The sequence below is a fragment of the Zingiber officinale genome, chromosome 8B (assembly GCF_018446385.1).
Source record: "Zingiber officinale cultivar Zhangliang chromosome 8B, Zo_v1.1, whole genome shotgun sequence".
NCBI lineage: Eukaryota > Viridiplantae > Streptophyta > Magnoliopsida > Zingiberales > Zingiberaceae > Zingiber > Zingiber officinale.
The window spans coordinates 54,452,637-54,477,167 of NC_056001.1; positions in this window are offsets into that span (position 1 = coordinate 54,452,637).

Sequence of the window (24,531 nt, forward strand, 5' to 3'; positions counted from 1 at the left end):
GATTTCTTGCAAAGATATGTAGGTTTCCCACTTAAACCTAACTTTCTCCCCCTTTGCCATACATCAAAAAGAGCTCCAACAATATCCCAATTATTGGAGTCTTTGACCTCTAATGACCATAAACATCATATATTAATCCCCCATAAGATTACATACATGTTCAACACTCTTTTGATCATTTTCTAATGTTGAAAAATATTTTCAGACCGTATCAGTCGACTGATATAAATATCAGTCGACTGTCATCGTCAAAATGATCTTACAGAGACATTCTGTGCTCATGAACAGTGTTATCAGTCGACTGGCCTCGTCAAAATGAGCTTACAGAGGTCCTCTGTGCTGAAAATTACTGTTACCAGTCGACTGGTAACTGTACCAGTCGACTGGTACTCTTTTTGGGCAAAAATCAACCTTTTTTACCCACTTTCAGAAATACGCCAAAAATTTCACAGACCTCCAAAAAATTCCAAATTTTGTGGAGAGGTCTATTTTATCCATGTCTACTTGAGAAAAATATATATAAAAATATATTTATCACAGATCCCAAGATTGACATAAAATTCAAAACTAGCTAAATGGTTCAATTGAACCTTAACCTAAAGTCCTAGTTTTGGCTTCCTCTTGATGTATCTGCCCATACTAAACCATAATGCATCCCTAGCATTAGTTTATATGACATATATACATCAAAAATCAATTATCATACAATATGAACCCAATTCATATTTCTATGCATGAAACTTAACTCAATTGTGCCAACCCACTATGTTAGAGACTTAAGTCTGTCTCCTAACCACTTGGCACATTTGATAACCCATCTACCATGGGTCCCAAAGGCTCTTCCTAATCTTAGGAATCTTAACCTTAGTCACCTCCCTTGGTGACTCATCCACTATGGCTAGGCCACTTCGGTGCACCTCGGGTGATACTTGGCCTACAAAACTCACCTTCTTAACCTTAGACACATTGTCTTTGGTTAATTTCTTCTTGTTCTTAACCTTGGACATCCCATCCTTGCCATAATTATATGCCACCCTAGCATATTTCTTCTTATTGGCCTTAGATGACTCTCCCTTATCCTTGGTCACACCTCCCTTACCAATGTCATGTGCTACCTTAGCACTTGACCTCCTTTTGGTCTTGGAGGGACCTAATTTGATATTTTTGGGTCTTTGACCACCCAAATACATGTCAAGTCCTTTAGGTCCAATAATGAACCTCTCTAGGACTTTCTCCATTTCCTCAAGCTTTGTCTTCAAGGCTTGATTTTCCAATTCTATGGTTCTAACCCTAGAATCAACATGTCCATCATGGACATTCCTAGACCTACCCTTCCTAGGCATGTGTCTCCCCTTCTTGGGATTAATGCTTAGGTTTTCACCCACTTTCCTTCCCTTAGGTAAAGTGGTTTGGGTCTTATTAGGTCTACCCTTAGTGTATGATTTCTTAGGGTTATCTACCATGTTAACCCTATTTCTATCATTATACCTAAATCCATGATTATGCTTAGGTAAATAATCTACATTATTTCTAACAAGCATATAAGAATTGGAGATTGGATTAAACTTCAAAATAGGGATTACCTTCCCTTTTACCTTTGAAGCTCCCCCTTGACTTGTGCTCCTCTTCTTTTCCCATTTCTTCAAGTGCGCCAATTTCTTGAGCTCTCCTCTCCTTGGGTACTTTGTGTGGTAGTGACCCCACTCACCACATGTAAAGCACCTAATGTGCTTCTTCTCCTTCTTCTTCCTACAACTCACATTAGTTTCTAAATTAACTTTAGTGAGTTTAGGGTTTACCTCCTTTACCTTCTTGAGCGAAGGACACCTACTCTTGTAGTGCCCCATCTTACCACACTCAAAGCATTTGATGTGATCCTTTGTGCTCTTCTTGGTAGTTGAGGTGGAGGGTTGAGCTTCCAAGATCTCCTCTTCCTTGGATTGCTCTTCTTTCTCTTCACTTGAAGATGTGGACGATTCCACTTCTTCCTCCCTTGAAGATGTGGATGATACCTCCTCATCTTCCTTCTCCTCATCGGATGTTGAGCTCGTGTCAACATTCGATTGATCCTTCTCTTCTTGGACCAATGAGTCCTTCTCCTTGGGTTCCTCCTCTTCTTGGATTTGTGTAGGACTCTCATGAAGCGCAATTACCTTTTTCCAAAGGTCACTTGCATTCTCGTATTCACCTACATTCAATATCGCATTAGGAGGTAATAAATTAATTAAAATTCTAGTTACCTCCTTGTCTGTCTCCGATTGCTCCCTTTGCTCATCGGTCCAATATCGACGTCGGAGACGCTTTCCCTTCTTGTCCGTTGGAGCTTTAAACAGTTCCTCCAACGCAATCCATTGGTTCCAATTCATTTGGAACCACATCTCCATGCGCTTCCTCCAATAGTCGAAGTCCTCGCGCTCGTATGGAGTTGGGATTCGGATGTCCCATCCCGGATGTCCCATCCGAGAGGTCCCTCCGACTCCATCTTCTTCCTCTAGCCGCTCTCTTGGCGATAACAAGAGCTCACCTAGATCTGATACCACTTGTTGGGGGATCGGTGGCCGGCTAGAAGGGGGGTTGGATAGACGGCACCTCTAAATCCTCGCTTCTTTCTACAATGTTAGTGCGCAAGCGGAAATACAAACAAACAAGTAGAAAGACTAAAGCTAAGAAAGGAAATGCAAACCGCTAACGCGTTCGTTTACGTGGTTCGGAGATAACTTGCTCCTACTCCATGGCGTGTCCGTAAGGTGGACGATCCCTCAATCCGTCGGTGGATTAATCCCCGGAAACTCCGGCTAGCACAATCCTCCTTCTCGGTGGAGAAACCTCGCCACAACTCGATCAATAGCACTTGGATTACTAGGGCACTAGTTGACTACTAATTAGAGGTTACCCACCACTAATTTCGTCAACTTCAACCAAGCTTCCAATGCTTGGTTATATAGGCCACGGGTTAGAAAACTCCGCCTACCAGTCGACTGCCAAAACATGCAGTCGACTGCCCTTCGTGGAAATTCGACCGCTACCAGTCGACTGCACCAGTCGACTGATGAAACCACCAGTCGACTGCTACAGTACTGCTACAGTACCCCCTAATTTTGGGATTTTACCCCGAGTACATTCACTCAGCACTCGTTCTCGCACGACCAACCTAGACCTAGCCTTCTAGCCTCCTCAATCAGCCTTGCGTCCCTCGGATGCCTCCCCATCCTTCACGTCTTGCCTTCTGGAGCTTCCATCGGCATTGTCATTGTTGTCGGGTCTTCATTTGCCAAGAGGTCGCACCTCCGGGACTTTGTCCATTGCCAAGTCACACTTGGACTTACGTTGCCAAGACTACATACTTGGACTTTCCTCCTTTGCCAAGATCACACTTGGACTTTCCTTGTTGTACCTGTATCCTGCACACTCATAATGCATATTAAATACAACAATAATCCTAACTTAAACCTTTGCCCAAACATCAAAACCTAGGGTCACTAGATTGCTCCAACACTTATGACCATGTGTGTTCAAGAGGAGGGTAGACTTGCTATGGAAGAGGGTGAGAAGGTAAATTTGACTACACCTGGAAAGAAGAAGATATTTCAAGCCAAGGACAAGGGCAAGATTCCTGCCAAAAGGGACATTCAGAAAAGTTCCAAATGTTTCTTCTGCAAGAAGAAAGGGCATTTAAGGAAAGATTGCACCAAGTTCAAACAGTGGCTTGACAAGAAAGGTACTCAACTCTCTTTTGTTTGTTATGAATCTAACATGATTGATGGTACTCATGACACATGGTGGATTGACTCTGGTTCTTCAATTCATGTTACCAACTCCTTGCAGGGCTTACAAGACCTACGGAAACCAGTGGGAAGTGAGTGTTACATTTATTCTGGAAATAAAATGTCCTCACATGTGGAAGCCATTGGCATTTGCAAGCTTGTTTTAGATAGTGGTTTTATTTTAAGTTTGGAAAAGACATTTTATATTCCTGGTTTTGCTAGGAATCTAATTTCGATTTTAAGACTTGTATCTGTTGGATATTCCTTTAATTTTTCAAATTCATCTTTCAGTATTTCTTATGAATCTGAAATTATTGGATATGGTACATTGTCTGATGGTCTTTTTCATCTTAATTTAGAAAATGATAATCACTATTCTTCTATGCATGTTGGTGTTAAACGATGTGTCATTAATGAGAGTTCCTCTAATTTATGGCACAGGAGATTAGGTCATATCTCCATTGAAAGAATTAAGAGGTTGGTACATGATGGAGTACTTAGTACTCTTGATTGGACCGATTTTAGTACTTGTATAGACTGCATTAAAGGTAAGCAGACCAACAAGTCAAAGAAAGGTGCCAAGAGGAGTTCTAAATTGTTAGAAATAATTCATACAGACATTTGTAGTCTTGATTTAAAATCATATCGTGACAAGTACTTCATCTCCTTTATTGATGACTTTTCTCGTTACATGTATCTCTACTTATTAGACAGCAAAAGTGAAGCACTTGATGCTTTCAAAAAATTTAAGGCTGAAGTAGAGAAACAGTGTGACAAACAAATTAAGATCGTAAGATCTGATAGAGGAGGAGAGTACTATGGTAGATACACTGAGAGTGGACAAGCAACTGGTCCATTTGCAAAGTTTCTTCAAGATTGTGGGATTGTTGCCCAATACACCTTACCTGGTTCTCCAGATCAAAATGGTGTAGCTGAGAGAAGAAATCAAACTTTAATGGACATGGTTAGGAGTATGCTTGCTAGCTCCAAACTTCCTAGGTCATTATGGACTGAAGCCCTAAAGACGGCGACGTACATATTAAACCGAGTTCCAACTAAAGTTGTCCAAAAGACACCTTTTGAATTGTTTAAAGGTTGGAAACCGAGTTTACAACATCTACGCGTTTGGGGTTGTCTAGCCGAGGTGAGGATTTATAATCCACATGAAAGGAAGTTAGACCGGAGGACCTTAAGTGCATATTTTGTTGGTTATGCCGAAAGATCCAAGGGATATAGATTTTATTGTCCTTCTCACAACACTAGGTTTTTGGAATCAAGAAATGCCAAATTTCTTGAAAATGATTTAATCAGTGGGAGTGATCGTTTTCAAGACCCTGGTCTTGGGAAAGATCATCAAGATACTCAATGCTCCACTTCAACTAGTAGACCAATTGTTATAGTTCATAATGTGCCTTGTGTTCATGCACATATTGAGCAACAGGTCCAAGAGGTTCCACAAACCGATCCAAATTCAGTAGACCCTGAGGTTTAGCAAATACCTGAAATTGTTGAACAATCTGTTGAGCAACATAATCCTGCTACACAGGAGAATGTTGATGCAACATTAAGGAGATCTACTAGGACTAAGAGATCAGCAATTTCTGATGATTATGTTGTGTATCTACAAGAATGTGACTACAATATTGGAGCCGAAAATGATCCTGAAACGTTTTCACAAGCCATGAGTTCTAATGTATCTGACTTATGGTACAAAGCCATGAAAGAAGAAATGGATTCTATGGCATCTAACAAAGTTTGGGATCTTGTCAAGTTGCCTAATGATGTAAAAATCATTGGTTGTAAATGGGTCTTTAAAACTAAGAAAGACTCAAAAGGCAACATTGAGAGACATAAGGCTAGACTTGTTGCCAAAGGATTTACTCAGAGGAAAGGGATAGACTACACGGATACCTTTTCTCCTGTATCTAAGAAAGACTCATTCCGTGTGATCATGGCATTAGTAGCTCATTTTGATTTAGAGCTGCATCAGATGGATGTGAAAACATCATTTCTCAATGGTGATATAGAGGAAGAGGTTTATATGAAACAACCAGAAGGATTTTCCTCTAGTAGTGGTGAGAATTTAGTCTGCAAGTTAAATAAGTCCATATATGGATTAAAATAAGCCTCTCGTCAATGGTATTTAAAATTTCATGATGTTATTACTTCATTTGGTTTTGAAGAAAATATCATGGATGTTTGTATATACCAGAAGGTTAGTGGGAGCAAGATTTGCTTTCTTGTGCTATATGTGGATGATATTTTACTGGCGACTAATGATAAGGGTTTGCTATATGAGGTAAAACAATTTCTTTCTAAGAGCTTTGATATGAAGGATATGGGTAATGCATCCTATGTCATTGGCATAAAGATTCATAGAGATAGATCTAGAGGCATTTTGGGTTTGTCTCAAGAGACCTATATCAACAAAGTTCTAGAGAGGTTTCGAATGAAGGATTGTTCACCAAGTGTAGCACCCATTGTGAAAGGTGATAGATTCAATTTGAATCAGTGTCCTAAAAATAAGCTCGAACAGGAACAAATGAAAACCATTCCATATGCTTTAGCTGTTGGAAGCCTTATGTATGCTTAGGTCTGTACTAGGCCTGACATTGCATTTGTTGTTGGAATGCTTGATAGATATAAGAGTAATCCAGGTGTTGACCACTGGCAGGTTGCAAAGAAGGTTATGAGATACCTTCAAGGAACCAAGGATTACATGCTCATGTATAGACGGACTGAGAAATTGGAAGTCATTGGATACAGTGACGCAGACTTTGCTGGCTGTATTGATTCACGTAAATCAACATCTGGTTATGTGTTTATGTTAACCGATGGGGCTGTGTCATGGAAAAGTGCCAAGCAGACCTTGATTGCTACTTCCACTATGGAGGCTGAGTTCGTCTCTTGTTTTGAAGCAACCTCGCATGGTGTATGGTTGAAGAGTTTCATATCTGGGCTTAGAGTTGTGGACTCTATTTCAAAGCCTCTGACATGATATTGTGATAATTCAGCTGCTGTATTTATGGCTAAGAACCATAGAAGTGGTAGTCGTAGTAAACATATCGACATTAAGTACTTAGCCATAAGAGAGTGTGTTAAAGAAAAGAAAGTGGTTATTGAACACATAAGCACTGAATTGATGATCGCGGATCCTCTGACTAAGGGCATGCCACCAAAGGGTTTCAGGGATCATGTAGCGCGTATGGGACTTAGTTCCATAATGTAATGTTTTTTTGTTTCTTTAATGAAACTCTTATTTAGTTTGGATATTTTTCTCTTGAGTTGTATACATATTTATTGTTTGAAAAATATCATTATGTTTGGACCACAATAAACATTGGGTTTATTTTAATTTGGTTTGGGGTTGATATTGAGAAGTGTAACATATTGTGATACATGGATGATAATACTCATATTTAGAGGAACTGTCGCCATGATCCATATGTTAATGTTGTTATATAGTGGATATACATAGGCCAAGTGGGAGAATGTTGGTTAAATTTTGACTCCGTTGGTCATGGAACAACCAATCAATTATTGGTCTATGTATTTGGAATGTGAAATGTGAAAATAGTTCCAAAAACTGAAACGGTTCCCAAAACTGCTGTAACTACCTTCCCTTGCTTCCAAAATTTCGATGATGGCAGAATATTGGAGCATGCTATAAATTTGGTCCCTGGTTCCTACTCCTCTCGTGTCTTCTTCTTGAGACAAAGATATACCATCATTTCTGTGTGGAGAAAGGGCCGGAAGCATCAAATTTTGTTGCAGTCGTCTTCCTTGATCAAAAACGATGGCCGGAGGTATATGGTTTGCAAATTATGTAATGTTTACAATAGATACATGATTTAGTCCAAATGGTACTTCAAATTACTTGGATCGATCATGAAAATATTAACAAAATTTCTTTATCTTCTTTATTATATATGTTGAATAATTACTTATTTGTTGCAGATAACATGAGGATATAGTCGGTTGTCTAATAATGTGGGATAGTTATGGAGATTTGTCAGAATGACAAATTTTGCCTTCCTTGCGGATGCAATTTGAAGGCATATGCTTAACATCATTCACTTCTAACGAATTAAAGAAGTAACAATAATAATAATAATAATTTATTTTACTAAAGTTTTATTATAGAAAAAAACATTTTAAATAAAAAAAATTTACACATGAATCCATAGTGAGTTACAGGCCATCCACTTGCATCTATTCCTCAGTAACATGGCAAAATTTGAAGCAATTGTTCTTTTAGACAGCAATTCTCAATGCATAGAAAATTAAAAAGGAATGGAACCTATGCTAACAGTTTGATACGGACTCCGGAGAAATTTTATGCATTCATAGCTTCCCTCTCGATTGCTAAGCACAAGAACTTCATGAGAACATGGTCAACAGGTCGAATTCGATATCAATTTATCCTGATATGCTCAATATTTAGCCTTCCAGCGAGTATTATTAGAATTTCAGATCCATTTAATTTAAATAGAACAAGGATTCAGTCTGATTGGTATTCCATATCATCTTTACTGTGACAATGACGACAATGATGTCTGTGCTTCTAGTGATGATGATGATGATGATGATGATGAGGGCGATCAGAATCAAAACTGCACGAAATACTTGAGTTTGAATGGTCTCTTCTTATGCTTGGATGCTGATTTCTGCCTCTTTTGGCTATCAGATTCAGTGTCAGATGACAAAGAAGCCCGATGGCAATGCTGCTTCTTGTGGTTTCTGTCTGAATGCTGCCTCCTGCTATCCCTACGTGCTTCAGAGTCAGAAGTTGAGGAAGAATCTGAAAGTTGGTCAGCAATCCTGCTCTTGGAGCCCCTCCTGCTTTCCTTCTGAACTTCAAAATTCGATGATAAGGATGGGCCATCATCGTGCCATTTCTTGCTTCTATTATGAGTTCCCGATGTTTGTTTCTTCGATTCTGCTTTACTTTTTTTTGCTTAGGATGCTTCACAGATTTTCCAGCAGAGATGTTGGAAAGAAGTGAGGGGATGCCTTCACCAAAAAAAATCCTGGAACCAAAGAAAGGAATGGCAGAATGTCGAGCCAGGGGCCAATGGGGTGAGAAAGAGATATATGTGGGAGGAAGACAGGAAAAAAAAAAAAAAAAAAGGGAAAGAGAAGGCTAGCTCGGGTCAGCTGTCAGCATCGGCAAAAAGAGAAGATTAGCCTGGGTGAAGGCGTAGGCATTGGCTGGAAGAGGAGACTAGTCCAGATTATGTGGCAAAAAAGGCGAAATCGTTCGCCCCCAGCGTCTCCGCCGCACCCGACCCAAGGCCATCACGAAGGAGGTAAATCATAGCATCCTGAGACTAATCCAGATTATGACACTTAAGGTCCACGTCCTAGTAGATCATCCGAGCTAGCTCCAGTAATGAGTTAACCAACAAAATTTTACACTCTCTCTCACATACACATGTTGGAAATTATGTAAGCTAAAAGCAATTTGAGCCTAAAAGTTGAATCTAGAATTTGGTAAAAGTAGCAACCTCAACCATCATCAGAAACGTAACAAACTTTTCAATAGGATAGCCAACGGCCAGAATAGAAAAAATAGGTATTTGCAATTATAAGTGGAGGTTCTCTCTATATCGATGCCTTGAAGATCAGATTTTTCGATGGGATTGCTAATTGTAATAGTTTCAAATTTCTCTTTTAGTATAGAACATTAAATTAGTTATATGGTTTATGGAGAACAACTTGGATAAGTGATTCGGTAGCCAGTAGAATGCAAACCAAAGCTCACAAACAACGGATATCCCTCGTAGTCAAATTGCATCTTCATTTTTGTGTGAGCTTTTCTGAGCAAAAAATAACCTGAAAGCAACTATGTGGAAGAAGATAAAGCCACTAAAACCAAAATAGATATAATCAATATTTTTTATAAAAAAACGAATAAAAAATATAAAATACCTACAAACATAAGAAAATTATTACCGATATATTGCAATTGGAATATCAAATTTCCAAATAAGTGGTCACCACTTATATTTCAATTATCTAACTGCAAATTTTCAATTGAGAGAATTGACACATAAACAGCACTTACTCATAAATGGAATATTTTGGCTGTAATATACCGGTAATAATTTTTTTATTGGTTCTTTTGCTTTCGGACTGTCTGTTGTATGTGAACGGTAGTTTGTATCATGTTGACTAATCACTTATAAAAGTTATTCCTCATAAACCGTATAGTTAATTTTACTATACTAAAGATAAATTCGAAACTATTACGAATGGCAATCCCACTAGAAAATCTGATCTTCTTGGCATCTATGTATTTGTTTCAACATTCCATATCCAAAATGAAGGGGAACTTTGGTGCAACGATAAAATTATTATCATGTGATCAAAAGATCACGGGTTCGAATTTTGGAAACATCCTATTGCAAAAAAAAAAATAAGGTAAGATTGCGTACAATGAATCATTTCCCGGGATCCCGTATGACGAAAGCTTCGTACACCGGATTAATATTTTTTTTTATTCCATATCCAAAATAGATATGGAAGTTTTGGTCTTGTAGGACATGAGCTTAAACAACTCGTTAATGCTGAACAACATTTCTTTTACGACATACTGTACGTCAACGTAAGCAAAACGGACAAAGGATGGGGCGAGAGAAGGGCCTTTGCTAGGAGATCCCTGGCCACCAAAGAGTAACATGTTAGAGTCGGAGGTGGTGGTGATTGTGAAGAATGTGGAAGAACAGAAGCCTTCCGTGACACAACCGAAAGCTCAAAGTATTCAAACGAAGATAACCAATGTTCATATCAAGGACGGAGCCACCCCAAAGGCTAGGGTGGGCTCTAACCCAGGTTTGTTCTTTTTTAAGTTAATAGTATATATGTATTGGATTTTATTTTTTATTGGGCTTAAGCCATAGGGAAATTATTTTGGCCTTTAATCTATCACAATCTTTTAAAGCCCATTAACTTTCTTTTAGCCCAATAAAACACAGAAAACTCAAATAACCGATCAATTTTCTCTTTTTCTATCATAATCTAAAACTTAAAGACTATTTTTATAAGTATTATGAATTAATTTTGATATGATCAATCGAGTTAAGTTAGATACTGTATATTTAATGTCATGTGTTTTGAGTGTGCAAGGACTTAGGAACACAAGAAATTGAGCAGACTATATAGAAAGCGAGAAGGATGACATGGGAAGAGAATTGATAGACTTAGTGCATTTGAGGGATGAGTAACTGCAGAAGAGTACACTGGTGGAGCGAGAAGGACACGTGTGGCGCATCCGAGGGACGAGAAGTCGGGAGAAAGTATGCTCAAGGAGAATATCATAGTTAGATTCGAATGAACTCAACTCTGGATAACTGGAGTATCACCCAAGAGAAAGCAAGAGAAAAAATGGACAATGCTGAAATTGACCATTCAGATGAATAATACTCGAGGCACCTCAGATCTCATATAAGGCGCCTCTGGTTTCTAGCAGATTAGCTACTGCAAAAGGGAATGGAGACGCCTCAGTTAACTAGAGACACCTCCGATGAATAGTAGCCGAAGCGCCTCCAGCTAATCTGAGGCGCCTCTATTGAACAGTAGTCGTTAAAGAGTCATTGCTTCATGGATGAAACTTCATCATATTGAGGTCACCTTGGATGACATTGGAGGCATCTCTAAGCTAGCAAAATGGTAACTTCGTCCAGTGAGTTATAAATAATGCTTTAGAACTAGTAGTTCGTACACACACTTAGTATTCATTTTCTATATTTTATTTCTAAACTTCCAACTGTTGTAAGGGGTTTCTCTGCCTCCGACTTAGTCGAAGAAGGAGTTTTTGCTAGTACACTTTTATTTTCATGGATTAACAACTACCTATGTTGTAACCAAGTAATTTCTAAATCCTTCTTTATGTTTTTGTGATTATTTTTAAATAATTAGTGTGTCTTTGCTAAGCTAGAAGCAAGAGAAATAGTAACTTTGTGTGTAGTCTATTCAACCCCCTCTAGCCGGTCCACTCGATCCAACAAGTGGTATCAGAGCCCGGACACCTTAAAGGAGTAACCGTCAACTAAAGTAACAAGAAGATGATCGGATCAAGCATTCACCCACCGAACTTCAAAGGGAAGTTCGCACTTTAGAAGCGCTAGATGGAGGTATTTTTTTAAAATCAACTTTGATATTCTTTTAACAATCATATATGGTTTTGAAGCACATAGGATGAGAATGGTGAAGAAAAAGAAAAGCACCAATGAAACAAGAAGCAACAGACTGACTTCATGGCTAGCGGTAAAGAAGAATTTCACCTATTGAGAGTACACAGTTTCAAGAAGTTAACCGGAATGACACCTATGACTCTACCAAAGAACTCCGGGAGAAGTTCCTGGAACTTCAAGAAGGAACATTGGAGAACAAGCTAGCAAGATGGGACATCCTCTAAAATCAACTAGCAAACCTCTTGATGGAAAAGTGAGAGAAGGTGGCTCAACTACACGCAAAGATCAAGAGATGATCACTGGACTGACCAATCTCGGAGAAATAGTTTCAAATTAAGATTCTCTCCAATATGCACTCAATGCTTTTCAGAGAACCCATGAATGGACATCAATAGTATATGCCTACTACATATTAAAATACTTAGAGGTAAGTACTGTTGGTGCGGGTAGCACTAACGGTATAACCCAGGTTTTAATGAATGACAAATAGGTTAAGTTAGTTTTGTTGTTGTCTGACACTTTGATCAAGTGTGCAGGAGAAGTCCAGACAGGTCGACGGGCTGACCGGATGTCTGGCACGAAGTCCAGCTAGGTCGACGGGCTGACCGGATAGCTGGCGAGAAGTCCAAGCGGGTCGACGGGCTGACCAGACGCTTGGCGAGAAGTCCAGCTAGGTCGACGGGCTGACCAGATAGCTGGCGAGAAGTCCAAGCGGGTCGACGGGCTGACCGGACGCTTGGCGAGAAGTCCAGACAGGTCGACGGGCTGATCGGACGTCTGGCAGGTAAGTGAGGTAAGTCACTGGAGGGGAGTGACTGCGAGGACGCGTTCCCGGGAAGGGAACATTAGGCGTCGATCCGACTTAGATGCATTTCGGATGTCTAAGTCGAGATCGTGACTAGATTCCGGTCTCGGAAAGACGGAATCTAAGTCATACTCTTTGCTATTACTTTGTTGAACTTTAATTGTGCTAACAATATATTTTACAGGATATATATTTGCCTCCGGACTAACGTTTGTCTTGCAGGACGGATTCTGTGGGAAAACAAGGTCCGGGCGCCCGGAAGGAATCCAGGCGCCCGGAGGTCCGGGCGCCCGGAGGTCCGGGCGCCCGGAAGGGATTCAAGCGCCCGGAAGGGATTCAAGCGCCCGGGAGGCAAACTTTATCCTCATTGCGCATCGCCACGTGGAGCATCTCGGTTTGAGCAGCTACGTCACATTCCAGGCGCCCGGAAGGAATCCAGGCGCCCGGAGCAACATATAAAAGAAGCCCCAGGCAGGAGCTTCAGAATCATCAATCAATCTGAGAACTCTTCTACTGCTGGTCTTGCTGCTCGACGTTCAGTGCGACGCCAACTAAGCTCCGACAAAGCGCTCCTTCGGTTATTTAATTTCCTTGTCGGTATTGCTTTATTTTCACTAGCAGTTCCTGTGTTCATTTTTGTAACTATATTCGAATTGTTAGTGATTGCCCAACGAAAGTGGTCAAGGACCACGAGCCTTCGAGTAGGAGTCGTCACTGGCTCCGAACGAAGTAAAAAACATGTGTCTATTTTACTTTTCCGCTGCGTTTATACTCTAAATTTACGAATCGATATTCACCCCCCCTCTATCGACTCTAACAGTCCTACAAGTACTGTAAGTAGATGCTCTATGATTTTGATGCATTGTGTCTATGTGTACAGGGACTTAGGAATATAAGAAGTCGAACGAAAGACGTAGTAAGCGAGAAGGATGGTATGAGAAGATAGTTGATGGGCCTGGTGCATCTGAGGAACGAGGAGCGACGAAAAAGTACACGAGCGGACTAGAAGGACGTGCACAACACTTTTGAGTGACATGAAGTTGAGGAGGAAAATGTTTGAGGAGAAGGCCAGAATTAGGTTCTGGTGAGCTCAACTCAGGATAGCTGGAGAATCACCCAAGGTTAACTCGGGGTTGACCTTGTCTATGCGCTTGGATCAGGTCTAGACACCTTGACTCTAGGCACCCGGACTAGGTCCAGGTACTTGGAAGGTACGGACACATCATCGACCAATTGCGGCGAAAAGGATCAGCATGGAGTCCACGTCAGCCGACTCTAGGTGCCCAGACTAGGTTTAGGCGCCCGGGAACCGATAAGTTGTTGACGAAGAACCATTGCAGAGTGAATTAAGGGTGCCACATCCAAGCGCCTGGACTAGGTCCAGGCTCCTGGGAGTTATCACATCAGCAGATGGTTAATTTCGACCAATGGGTTATAAATAAAGCATTGGTCCTCCAAGTTTATGACAACACATCTGTTTTAACTTTTGTAATCTTCGGTATAGTTTCTTAACTTTCAATTTCTGTAAGAGGTTACTCCACCTTTGACAAGGAGCTATTTAGTAGAGTTTTCATTGCCTTGGGCTAGCAATCTCTTTAGTTACAAACCAAGTAAATCTGGTGTCACTTACTTACATATTTTATGTTTATTTTAATTAATTAATGTGTATTTGTCCTTGCTAAGCTTAGAAGCCAGAGAATAGCGTTAACTTTGATTTGCAGGCTATTCATCCCCCTCTAGCCGACCTTAATGGGACCATAAATTGGTGTTGGAGTGAGATGCACTTTAGAAGAACTAACTGCCAACAGAAGCAACACCGAGATGGCTAGAGCAAGCATTCACCCGCTAAAGTTCAAGGAAGATTTTGCAACATGGAAAAAGAGAATGGAGCTATTAGTTAAAATAGACTTTGAAATTTTATTAACCATGAAATATGACTTTGTAGGACTCAAATATCAGCACAGTAAGGAAAAAGAAGAACATCTTTTGGAGCAAAAATGAGCAGAACGACTTCGTGGCAAAAACAAAGTAGAGTCCATCTACTGAGTGTTCTTCCACCCCAAGAAATCAATCAGATCGGTAGCTATGACTCAACTAAAGAACTTTGGAAGAAGTTCCTAGAGTTGCACGAAGGGACCTCGAAGACTAAACTCGCAAGATGGGACTTATTTCGGAACTAGCTCAACAACCTACGGATGGAAAAGGAAGAGACAGTAGCTTATCTACATGCAAGAATCAAGGAGCTGATCATTAGAATCATAAATCTCAGAGAAATGGTAACAAATCGAGATTCGCTAAGGTATACATTAAATGCTTTTCTAAGAACTCCCGAGTGAACATCAATAGTGGACTCATTTTAATATCTAAGGATCTCGAGGTAAGTACATTAGAAAATATATTTTCCACTTTCAAATTACATGAGTCAAGATGTACATGTTTAAAAAATAAAGAAGAAAAGTTAACTCAGAACCTGCCACTCAAAGCCAAGAAGGACGAATCAGTCGTTGACACATCCCTCGATGAAGATGAAAGAGCATACTGTTGATCCTGGTGCGGTCGGCAAGAGGGGTGAATTGCTTGTAAAATAAAAAAGCAACCCTTTCCTGATCTTTCAACCGTTAGATAGAACAATTAAATTAAAGTGATTGAACAACTAATTAAATAAAAGAGGCGGAAGATTTACTTGGTTACAACTTAGGTGATTGTTAATTCAAGGCAAATGAAAGCACTATAAAATCTCCTTTGTCGAAGGCGGAGAAGCCTCTTACACTCGTTGAATGCTCAGAAATATGCTAGGAAATAAACATAGGAGTTGCTGAATATTTCCTAGCTTCAGGAGTCTTTTTATAGCCCCTGGAAAACTCTATCTGAAGCCGGAAGGCCAACAGGGTTCAAGGTGCCTTTAATTAGAGAAATCTTATCACCAAAGATAAAACTTTATATTCGGCTAACGGTCACTAGAAGGCGCCTTCTATATGCTGGAAGGCGCCTTTGACACTATTCATTAAAGGCATCTTCCAAGCCATGGAAGTGCCTTCCATGAGGCAAATCAACTCCTTAGCTTATCTTTACGTGGGTGATGCTTCGGCTAACCAGAATTTAGCTCACCCGAAACCAACTCCGACCTTCTCCTTGAGAAGGCTTCCTTCTCGAATTCTCATGCCTCGAATGTCGTGCACGTCCTTCTCAACCACTGATGTACTCTTCTGCAGCACCTCGTCTCTCGGATGCATTGAGCTTGTTGGTTCCCTTCCTATGTCACCCTTCTCGCTAGCTGTGTCTTCCGCTTAACTTTTTGTGTTCCTAAGCTCTTGCACACTTAGACATAAGGATCAAATACACAGGACCTAACTTAACTTAGTTGACTACATCAAAACTACCACAGGGTACTTACACATATATGGTAAGAAAATTTTTAAAGTTTTTTAAGTCATGCAAGTTTAACAAGTCACAAGCTAAGAAGCTTTTTCAGAGCAAACGAAAGGTTCAGTGCTATAAATGTCAAGAAGAAGGATATATCAAAGGCAACTGTCTGAAACTGAAGACTAAGAAAAAAGACAAAAAGAAAGGAACAAGGTTTAAACTTAAGACTTTCAAAGCTATGTGGGACGAGTCATCATCGAAAGAATCCCAACTCGAGGAGTAAGCTGGACTAGCGCTAATGGCCAGTCATCAATTTGATGATGAAACCACTTTGGAAGCAAGCAACGATGAAAGGGGATCATCAAATGACAAATCCGACACGAAAAGTGAGGTAAGATTTCTATCCTTTGATCAATTATACGATGCTATAAAAATGTTAAGTAGATCTTTATGTAAAATAGGACAACGTGCATAAATTCAAAGAAAGATTATGATTGTTTATTAGAAAATTTTGAAAAATTAAAAGTTAAAAATGCAAAAAAAAGAGATAAAAATATAATTATTAGAAACAAATTCTGTAAGTTCAAATTCTAATCCTAGAAATTATAGAGGGCTTAGTTGGTATATTAGAAATCATAAGGGTTAAATTATAAAAGTAGCAAGAAAATATATTCCTATAAAAAACTTGATAAATCTAGTAGGTAGGAACTTATTTTAGGTTTCTAAATTATTCTTAGCATGATTACATTATTTTTTTATGCATGCAAAATTTTAAATTTAGTTTAATTTTATAAAATTTAATTATTTCATATATCTTTTATTTATCTTTTGTGTTTAAATTTTTTCTTTGAAAAACAAAGACATTATCTATTCACAAAAATATTTTTAAATTTTTTTTACTATTATATATATTTTAAAATTCTTCTTTCAAAAAAATTGTAATGATTAAAAATAGTATAAAATTGATTTCTCAAAAACGTAATTTTTTTATGATAATAAATTACGCTTTCTATTAGAATAAACATTTTCAAGATTTTTTTGACAATTATATGATTTTTTTATCAACAAATATATTTTAAAATTTTTTGGAGTTTATTTTTTGAAAAACCTAATTTTTTTTGGCTAAAGACCATTTCTTCTGAATGTGTAGAAAAACTAGCTATATTTTTAGGGCTAAAAACTATTTTTAAAATTTTAGTTTCAAAAATAACTCTATCTATGCTAAAATATTTATTGCAATGAAAATAAAATTGTCCTATGTTTGAAATTTTTATCATGTTTTCAAATATTTATGCTTATTATAGATAAAAGTTTTCAAGATTTTTTGACATTTTGGTTTTTTTTTACCAAAACTTTAGATTAATTGATTAAAAATTATTCTTTTGAAATTTAATTTTGGAAAAAGGCATATAACTGATAATTCGTTTAAATTTCTTAGAAAAAATTTCAATATTTTTTTTAACTTTTCTCATATTTTTCCTAATATTTTTTTTGACATAATCAAAAGGGGTGAAAATTAGGAATTAAGTTAAAGGGGATGTATACAATTTAATAATTTGAATTTATTAATTCTTTAGTTAAATTTTTTTTTATTGTTTCTGGTTTAACACTAACTTAATTTGGGTTGATGCACATAAAAAATGGGAAGATTGTAAGTACCATAGGTAAGTTTTGATGTGGTCAACCAAGTTAAATTATGCTCTACGATTTTGATGTCTTGTGTCTAAGTGAGTAGGGACTTAGGAGTACAAGAAGTCAAACAAAAGACGCAACGAATGAGAAGGATGACACCGGAAGCATTTCGACTGGTTCAGTGCATCCAAGGGACAAGGAGCTATGAAAGAGTATGCTGGTGAATGAGAAAAACGAGCGTGATGCTTCCGAGGGACGAGAAACTAAGGAGAAGATTGCTCGAGGAGAAGGCTAGAGTTGGGTTTGGGTGAGCTCAACTCTGGACGGTTAGAGAATCACCCAAGGCCAACTAGGGGTTGACCTTGTCCAAGCTCTTGGATCAGGTCCAGGCACCCGAACTCTAGGTGCATGGAGTAGGTCCAGGTTGTTGGATCGAGAAGCGCTAGAGGGGGGGGGGTGAATAGCGCTCGTGGCTATTTTAAACAATTTAGAAACAGAGTCGGAATACGCAGCGGAATTAAGTAAGGGAAAAAGGAATACACGCAAACACAGGTTGTTTACTTGGTTCGGAGCCTGTAGCGACTCCTACTCCAAGGCTCGCGATCGTTGATCGCTTTCGGTGGGCAACAACTATATTTCATAAAGTTATTACAAGCTAAGTACAGAAAAAGCTGTACATAAATTTTATACCGACAACTAAAATACTAAATCTGAAGCTCCGGGCCGTCGGCGTTGAGTTGTAGCTTTGTCGGACTGTCTCATTAGCAGCTGGATGCAGAAATATTGCTTGGAAGAAGATGTTTTAGACTACTGCTCGAGACCCCCTTATAAAGGGTGTTCAAGGCGCCTCCATTAAGCTCTAAGGCGCCTCCATCCCTAAGCTTTTATCCCGATTAAGACGCCGTCGGTCAGGTTTTGACCGTTGCTCGTTATCCACCAGAAGGCGCCTCCAACGCCACTCCAAGGTGCCTCCAAGCCACGGTCTAAAGCGCCTTCAGTCCCCATGAAGGCGCCTCCAGCTCCTCTACACAGCTGGCTTTGGCTTGCACCCGAGGCGCCTCGGACATTGTTCATTCGAGGTCAAGTGTGCTTTTTTGTTCCTGCAAAATGTGTTAGTCTCAAACACATACCCTGCAAAACAAAGTTAGCACACAATAGACATAGTAAATAAAATATTGACAGTCTCTGGACTATCCGGGCCTGACTTTGGATTTCCAACCGGAAACCCTAGGTCAACCCAACGCATACTGTTCCCTCTGCGGGGAATGCGTCCTCACCTACTCCACTCAGGAGAGTTACCTATTGTCAGTGCGATCCTCCAGATCGACTGGACTTTTGCTCAGTGCTCGGTGCTTCTGGACTTTCTGCTGGACGCCCGTTGCCCGACCCGTCCAGTCTTCCACTTGGTTCGCGACACCAGGACTTTCCACCTAGGGTTACCACCCCTTAGGACTTTTACCTGAAGCCCTCGACCCACCAAGACTTTTCGCATAGGGTTACCACCCCCTATGACCTAGGATTTTCCACCTGCCTAACTTCAGTTAGGACTTTTGCCTAAGTACACTTAGGACTTATCTGCAAGCTCATTCAAACTGTTAGATTATAACATAACCTTAACTTTGAATCTTTTGCCATTATCAAAATACTGGTTCGATCGTCGGATGCTTCCCGCACCAACAATCTCCCCCTTTTTGATTTTGGCAACTTAAATTCAAAGTTAAGTAAAACAGGCATAAGTAAACGAATGTATCAATAAACATAAGCAAGTTTTTTTAGTAAAGTTCAAGTAAGAATGTAAGCAAGCTAAATGTCTAAGGCTCCCCCTTAATAAGAGCTCTCTTTTTTTTCTTATCCTTAATTTAAATTTTTCTTAAATAAGCTAAATGTGTAAGGCTCCCCCTTATTAATTTGAATTTGTCCTACTCTCCCCCTTTGCCATATATCAAAAAAACTTTTGTAGGGAAAAGACAAGATGAAAGGGCTAAGTTTGAAAATAAATTATGCTTTTAAAAAAAGGTTGCACTTTTAAAAACAACATTTTAAAACAACTTGTAAGTGAAATTTGCTAAGTAAACACTTGTTTTTGAAGTAAACAAGCAGGGGTAATATTTTAAACACGAAGTTGGTTTTTAAAAAAAGATTTTTTTTTGAACCGAAAGATAGCTAAATTGAAACTCCTTTTACTTAGCCAAAATTTGTGCAAATTGCGGTTGAAAAATAGTAAGTTAATTAAATTTTGAAAAATTAAAACAAATGATTTTCGAGAGGCAAGTTTTGAAAATAGTAAGTTTAAGTTTTGCAATTAAGAAAGCTTCATTGAAAAATATTTCGTTAAATTTTTTTTTTAAAGTCTTTTAAAAGACATTAATTTAGAAAAAGCTTTTCGAATATATTTTAAAAGCTTAAAAATGAGGTAAACTGAGACTTTTTGTTTTGAACAGAACTTTTTAGAAAATAGTTAGTTAAGTTGATAAGAATTTTTTGTTTTGAAATAATATTAGAGTCAAAAATCTTTTGATTTGAGTTAGTTGATATAGAAGTCATAAAATATTTAGATGAATAAAGAGTTTTAAATTAAAAGGCAAAGGAGGAGCAACTATTTAAGAACCTAATGTCCAAGCATGAGTTTAGTTAAATGGATTTCAAATTAATCAATTTCCTTTAGTGAGGTATCAGAGCCCTAAAGTGCAAGCATGAGTCAACTTGAAATTTTAATATCCTTAACCAACTGTCTAACCGTTAGCTACTGGCTGAATACCTAGAGGGCAATAGTTTTCACTTGATTAGTCAAGTTAAGTTAGTAATCCAGTTAGATTTGACTAGTGCTGGATCACTTAACTTGATTAATGTAAAGTTAGTTTTTAACGGCCAGACTCACTATGATGCACAGAATAAGCATTCTGGAGTTCAGGCTGTACCCTATGCATCTCACGCCATTCAAAGTTTCTTTCAATCACAAACAAGTTATGTCTAGTGTGTTTGTGAAATGCTCTGGCTAAAATCTAGGGGAACATGATATCTAAGGGGAAGATTCTAGGCTAAGTCCAAATTTTGAAAAACTGATAAGATTGGGATTTTGAAAACATTATTTTTCCTAGAATTTTAAAAGATAATTTTAAGATTAAGTAATTTTGAACATCAACAATTTTTTTTTAAAATTAGATGTAAGAAATTGGTTTGAGAATCAAGATCTATTCTACCCAACACATTCCTATGTATGCAGAATTAAGCAAAAAAAATATAAACTGGTAAGCAGAAATAAGTAGAGTAACTGAATTCTACTAAGCACAAGTTCAACTAGACTAGGAAATAAAAGTGTCAGTATCCAAAATCCAAGGTACAATGCATGAAACGATGGCAGCAATGAGTAGGATCATCAGCTGGAGGGTCGTCAGCTGGAGGTGGTGCAAGGGGCTGCTCGGGTGCAGGTTGTCCCTGCCGACGTATCTCATCTCGGAGAGAGGCAAATCCGACAGCTATCTCGGATCGGAGGGACTGAACAACCCGTCGCGTCTGAATGGACTGAACCTCGAGACGAGCGAGTCTGTCCTCGACGAAGAGTGGTGCCGAAGTCGAAGGCCCGGCTGACGTGGAAGGCCCGGCGGAGTTGGAAGGTAATGGATCTCCGAATAACTCCTCGGCTAAGAAGTCGGGCCACTCCTCTCTCTCACCCGGGACAATGTCGGGAGGTGCATCCTTGGCCTCTGGATCAATCAGAGCAGCGACTGGCTGTGGTCGACCCCTCCAGGCTAGAATTCCCTCAGCGATGACGTGAACACAGGCTAATTTAAGATTGTGCTGCCCAAACTCGTCATATAGGGTAAGAGGGATAACTGTCCCTCTGGTCGTGTCTATCCTAAGGGTCAAAAAGATGTAGGTCAAAACATGATAGTAGGACATATGGACTACATGGGATGTGACTGTACTAGATGCATAAATAATGTTCTGGAACATATGTAATGCTATGTCTATATCTAAACGGTGACTCAAGGCATACAAAAGGAATGAATGCCAGGGTCGCATCTTCGGGACGTCCCGAGATGAGATCGACAAGATACAGGCTATCAGGACTCTATACATAACATAGTTCTGAACCCTAAGAGAGATTGACTTGAACTCAGTCAAGCCAAGTGGTCTCTCCTCCCCGAAAAAGTACATATAGATGGTATCTAATGTAATATGGGAGTAGGGATTGCCAAATGGCAGATCCCTACTTGGGTAGCATAGAAAGGGACATGTAGATGTCATAAGGTCTAAACTAGTGCAGATGAGTGAGGGGGTAAACTGGATGTCTGTACCACCAACTCTGGTAGAATAGGTACTATCATCAACCTTCTCGAGGTTGTGAGAGAACTGTGCACATAAATCATGATTTACTGCATTACTGCAGTAAACCAGTCTACCCAGTTAGTAGTACTCTATCATCTGGACTGATGGGTGACAAAACTGATCAAAAAATGACCTTCTTAGGTACCAAGGTTTAATAGGGTCAAATGTGTATCTAGCAAAGTTAATCCTATGCTGTTCTGAGGAGAATCTGAGATCCGTGGATGGGGTTCTAGCCGGAGTAGGATCAACATTGCGACGTTTCCTATTTTTGACAATATACAAAAAAAAATAGCAAAAACTAGCACTAAAATCATGTAGGAGATGATTAAGAGTAGTTTAGAGTATACCTAGGAGGCATTGCTAGGTGTAGAAAGGGAAGACTTGGGTTGAAGGCGCCTTGGTTGATGGATTAGAGGTGAAATCGGCACGGGAAACTTGTGGAGAAATTCGATAAAAGACGAACAGAAGTCTTTCTGTTCATGGAGAAAACTTCAGGTTTAAGGCGCCTTGGTTGCGTGCTAAGGCGCCTTAAGCAGGCTCTTCAAGGTGCATTATATGCGTGTTAAGGCGCCTTAAACGGAGTTGGCAGGAGTTTTCCCGCCGCTATCCAGGGCACCTCCCTTGTGTGGGAGGTGCCTCAGATAGGCCTTAAATATTTTTTTTTAAAATTTTAAAAGATGAACTTTTTTTAAAAAAATTTTAGGTTACTCAATTTGAAAAAAAATATTAAGTTAATTAAATTTGAAAAAAATATTAAGTTAATTGAGTTTTGAAAAATATTAAGTTAAATTTGAAAAAAATATTAAGTTAATTAAATTTTGAAAAATATTAAGTTAATTAAATTTTGAAGAATATTAAGTTAATTAAATTTGAAAAATATTAAGTTAATTAAATTTGAAAAGTATTAAGTTAATTAAATTTTGAAAAATATTAAGTTAATTAAATTTGAAAAATATTAAGTTAATTAAATTTGGAAAAAATATTAAGTTAATTAAATTTGAAAAAATATTAATTAAATTTTGAAAAATATTTAGTTAATTAAATTTGAAAAATATTTAGTTAAAAAAATTAAGTTAATTAAATTTGAAAAATATTAAGTTAATTAAATTTGAAAAATATTAAGTTAATTAAATTTGAAAAATATTAAATGTATTTAATTTATATTTAATTTAATTTGATTTAATTTTTATTTAATTTAATTTTTATTTAATTTAATTTAATTTTAATTTAATTTAATTTTTATTTAAGTTTTGTCCTTAGTCACCCGATCTAGATTTTTCAATCAGGGGATCCTATAATTTTGTGAGATGAGTTAGTTTTATTATAGGGTTTGGTTTAATTTTGTATTAGATTCAGGTTTAGCTTTGAGCTCAACAAATAGACATTCTTTGGATAAACTTCTGGGCTACAGTGAGTCACTTGGACTTCATTAAAGTAACCATGCTTTCGAGGTTTTCCAAATAGTCCTATCCACTGAACTTAGTACAAAACCTTGGTCTAACTAGTTTGGATCCATAAAGGGTAGCTTCGGTCAGTTCCACTTAGCCAAATGCACCAAGTCGAAGCCATATTTTCCTAGACATGCATAGACTAAGCTTTCCTAACGTACTATCATCCAATACTTCACCAGTACCGTGGGTCAAGTTAAACTTAGCCCTTTTTTATTCTAGCCCTAATTACCCTGCCGGGTAGGTTGCGTTTGGTTACCTGTCGGGTAGATTCCTTTTGGAGGTGCCAGCTATTCTGGAGCCTCCATTATTGATTTTCCTTTTAACTTGTTTTTAAAGTTTTAATTTTGAATTATATTCCTTTAAATTTATTTGTAAAGATATTTTTTATTTATTTAATTATTTATTTGTTAAGATAATTTCCATTTAATTATTTATTAATTAAAATAATTTTTCTTTTTGCTCCCCCTGGATCATAGCCTCGATAAGATTTATCAAGGTAATGTACTTGATCCTTGGGACCCAATACTTATCAAGTCCAAATTGATTGACCAAGTTGGACTTGTGTACTCATGCTTGGACTAGTTTACTATTTGGTCTATTGACTAAGGATAGATAGGATCGATATTTCTTCTTGGTTTTGAAACCTAGTCCAATTCTATTGTAAACGGCTCTTTGTATCCCAAGAATTAGGTCAAGGTTCTTAGACCCCAAAGTAAACCGTTCTAAGGTCTTCTCCAAATCCTTGACCTGAGTTTTCATATTAGAATTTTCTTCCTCAAGCTTTTGGACTTGAGTTGAATTTCCAGTCTAAACTGGGTCAGGCAAGGTTTTGGAGTTAGTCACTTCTTTAAGGATCGTTATTTCATTTAGAAGTGATTTGACCCGAATGTTTGATTTTGCTAATTTACGTAATAGATAATTAACTAAATTATTTAATCACGGAATACTTACAGTGGGGTCAAGCCCTTCGGAAACGGATACGGATCCGTGGC